Here is a 4,443-nt window from a genome sequence, read left to right as displayed (position 1 = left end):
TCTGAACCACAAGATTATATTACCCATGAAATTTCTTAGCTCCTATTAAAACAGTGGATACATATACAGTGATGGGGTGAGGTGATACCACATGACCTCATTTACCATAAACTTCCAAGTCCCAACTTTGTATCATCTAATAAAGCTTGTCACACTGATTTTAGGAAGATGCTTGGCAAAGGGTCTGAGAGAGAGAGAAAATGAGAGAGAGCAACTGGCGCTAGGACAAAATTGCTAAACCAGCTCATTGCACGTACTTGAAAATCCACTAAAACATATTCAACAAAAAAATGCAGACTACATGCCACCTGGGTGTCATTGCTGTTGTTGCTTGCTGTATTTTTCCTTTTTTAAAAATCTTTTTATGCTAGCAAAATGGAGATTTTAGAAAAATCATGGAAGCCAGGATTTCAATTACCATTCTTCTTAACTGATCTGACTAATACTTCCCCCATCCCAATCTTTGGTCCTTTGTGTTTTCTGGAGGGTTAGGCCAGTTAGAAAGTCTCCCAGAGACTTTCCAACACTAACAAGCTGGGCTTCCATGAACTTATGAATTCTGAAAAGTGATCATAATTGTGAGGTTTCAGCACAATTACCCCCAGTAACGTCTCCTGTGAACCCCACAAGAGTGCAGTTGGCAAACTGGCAAGTTGATTCCTGTGGAAAGTACACTGAACTCTAAGTCTCTAATGTGGGGTCCCTGCAGAATATTGGAACTTAGACCTATTGGATGCATGTCCCTTCATAACTCTTAATAGATGAAAACAAAAAGAAATATCTGGGTTTATGCTAACTTTGAAAAAGTCTAAAAGAAAGAGAAAGCAGGCCATCTATAATAAGGAGGTAAGAACTCATATTCTATAAACAAACTCCCTTCTGCCAAGTTAATAGACCGAGTCAAATGCCTTTGTGGCACAAATTTTATTGAGACTGTCAACAGGGCAAGAGAGTAGTGCAGTGAGTTGCTAAGGAGAAGCCTTGAATGAGGCAAGTGTCTGCTGTCCTTGCACCTGGGTCCCAAGACCCCAGAGGTCCCCAGTTCAGGTAAGGGTCAACAAGAGTGTAAGGGGAAAGGGCTCACTTTGGTGTTAAATTATCCAACTTTAGGTTTATAGGGCTTCAGGAACACTATCTGGTGACAATCAAGGGATCAGTTCTTTCTTTAGAAACTCCAGGGTTTTACATCAGGAAGGGCTTTCCCTATATTGCTCAAGAAAATATCCCAATTTCCTAACTAGCACCAAAATTATTTGGGTTTTCCAAGTCTTGCATTAAAAAAAAAGCTTATTATATTTAAACTCCCTTTCTCCATTTTTCTGCTCAATCACTTCCTATTCATCCACCAATACCCAGCTCAATGACACACACTCCTGGAATTCCCCAGTTCCCCAGATAGGAAGATGAATTCCAAGAGATAGTCTCTTCTCCCAGAGCACTGAAATATCACCATAACCCACACTTCTGTTATAAAACAGATGATATTATATCATAACTATTTGCTCATATTTTTATGTCAGTTGGCATGTTATGATTTCAAGTATCCAAAAACAAAGCAAAACAAAAAACTGGCTTAAGCTAAAATGAGAATTTATTGGTTTGTGTCACTAAAAATTCCACCTTTAGTTGCAGCTTAATTCAGCAGCCGGACAATGTCTCCAAGATCTATTTGAGTGTAGCTCCATTCTCAGTTTTCCTATGCTCTCTGGCTTTTATGTCATTCCTCAGGGGCTTCAAGCTTAAATAATCTCAGAACTCCTGCCAAGAAGAGAAAGAGACTTCTTTTCCCCTGAAGTTAGAGTAAAAATCTGAGACATGAATCTTCTTGATCCTGATTGGCCTGGCTTGTATCATGTACCCATTTCTAAACAATCACAGTACTGTGGAGGATGGAAGTTTCTACTTGGTTTAAAATGTCACATGTCCCGTTCATAAAGTCCAGAAGTGGAGGTGAATTTCTCAAAACTTGTAGACTGAAAGCAACAGAGGGAGTAATTTTTACTGTAAATGAAGGGTTCACTGATGCTGGACTGAAAAAATAAGACATGTCCTTCTGTGTACTATGAGCTCCTCAGCCCATAGCATTGTGTTTGGCATATAGTAGGCACTTAATAAATACCGACTGGGTTTGTGAATGAGAAAGAGAATGAATACAGCCTGGCCCTACTTCCTTTTCTCCTCTCCACTCTCATCCACTGCAAAAATATCCACCCATGGAATTGGAAACCATCAGTCTTCTAGGGATTGAGGTTATACAATTGACATTTTTCTACACTCTTCTCGCTCCTACAACTCTAGCCAATATAACTTTGATGGGTCATGATTGAATTGCTTTTGTTAAGAAGCCACAGAAAGAAATTATTTCTTGCTAATATTCTTGAAGGATTTTCCACAATATGATTGGATTATTGCTAATCTAATAGGGCACCATACTAATGGTGATGTTAATAATATTATGTGATTCTTCCAGCTGTCACATTGCTCACTGAATGAAAAATTTTGAAAATTTTCTTTCTGAAAAGTTTTAGATGACCAAGATATTGATGTAGTTATTTGTATTATTCTGTAGCCACCTCATAGTCCATTGATAAAAACAAATGAACGAATAAAAATGTCATATTCCTATTAAGGTAGTGGAGTTATGAGTGTTTTATTTCCTTCCTTACGCTCATCTGCATTTTCACTTTCTCTGCAATGAGAATTCATCAATTTGTGCTTTGAATAATTTTTTTGAAAGGGAGAACTTTACAGGAGATTCTATTCTCATCTACTTAATTATCACTTTGGGGCAGATTCCCTTCACAATGAGGTGGATCGAATTCAGGGGCTCTTTGGTGAGACTAGGGAGCACAATCCCAAGGCCTAAGCCTATCCCTAACATTTACAAAAATTCAGATCACAAGGACAAATGGAGGCCTGCATACCATATGTCTAACTACTTACAAGGTATAAGTAAGCTTTTAAATTGTTAACTAAAATATGTCCACCCTTCTACCTTGACAAATATACCTTCACAATGATCTGGAAATTCAGCTTTGATTTTAGAATTCTTGGAAGCCTCAGAGTTGATCACTGGAACATAATGGCATGGGAGGGTGGATCTCTGTCCCTTGGCACACTGTCCTTTTTCCACCCCTGGCCTCAGCCAACATTGCAAGAGGCCCCATGAGCCTCTATGTCCAAGCTCCATCACCCCACTTTAAAACAGCCACTCTTGAGCACCTCTTGGGGCTATGAATATACATCAGCTGTGTAGTCTACCCTCAAAGGAAAGGCCTGTGCAAGCCCTAGGAACATTTCCTTGTCCCTCTTAATTCTTCACTCCATGAGGAAAGGTGCAGCTAGAGAAATGCCAGAGTGAGATCTTTTAAAGTACAAGGCACAGGGCAGGGCTCCTCTTATCTGGGGCCGGGAGAGGAATTGCTCATGACTGAGGCTATTGTATCACAAGTAAGATGGGGTGGCCCCTGTAATTATGACTGCTGCTTCAGGGATACCCCCATTCACCACACACACACACACACACACACACACACACACACACACACACACACACACCATGTTCTCTGTCTCAGAAATGATTTGTATATTAAAAAGAAACCTGTCCTCAGATGGGACCATTGTTGAATGTAGAAGCTGCTTGTCAAAAAGCCACATGAATGTAAGTACTCTCTGGTCCTGGGTCTCTAGGTCCTTAAGGATCCTGATAAGAGATCAGCCCACAGTGACCAAGACAAGCACCAACCGAACTTTCAAAGTTATAAAGATGTTGTTGCTACCCTGTCTGTATTCCTTCAACAATCACCGCTGTAGTCCTTGCCAACATCATTTTGTGAGCACCTCATGCTCTCTATCTGATGGAACCTTTTTGTTGGAGCATGGACAGGTCAGAAGTTCCAAGAGATTGATGCTTCCAGGAGCAGTTCTCAGCTAATAATGGTGGAGATGGAGGATGATTACCCCAGCTTCCTCATCTCTCCACTGGGGTCATTTTGAGGCATGATCTCTCCAACCTCTCCAAGAGGTGCTCAGTGGGATTGAGTCTCAGTTGTCTACAATGGTAGCCTAACCATTAATGCACCCATATGTCAGTTTCATTTCCTTCCCTGTCACACTTCTCCACTCTTCTACCAGTATTTCCTGGATTATTTTTTTTTAGATAGTTCTCTAATGAACTCTTTACACCCAATTTATTATGTTGGGGTCTGCTTCTGGGGAATACAACTTAAGACAGCTGTCTATTTCTGGTTCCATTGATTTCTTACTGCTATGGCATATCATGCACTGTTCTCTGTATTTGGCAATTATCATCTCAGTTTTACAGTTGAGAATCAAGGGTCAGTGAAATAAAATAATCTTCCTGAGCTCTGACAACAAGAAAGCAACAAAGACAGGGTTTGAACCGAGTGATCAGACTCCAGAACCAAAACAATTGATCATTTA

The sequence above is a fragment of the Pteropus alecto genome, unplaced genomic scaffold (genome assembly GCF_000325575.1).
Source record: "Pteropus alecto unplaced genomic scaffold, ASM32557v1 scaffold28, whole genome shotgun sequence".
In the NCBI taxonomy this organism is placed as follows: domain Eukaryota; kingdom Metazoa; phylum Chordata; class Mammalia; order Chiroptera; family Pteropodidae; genus Pteropus; species Pteropus alecto.
This window is presented reverse-complemented; position numbering follows the sequence as displayed.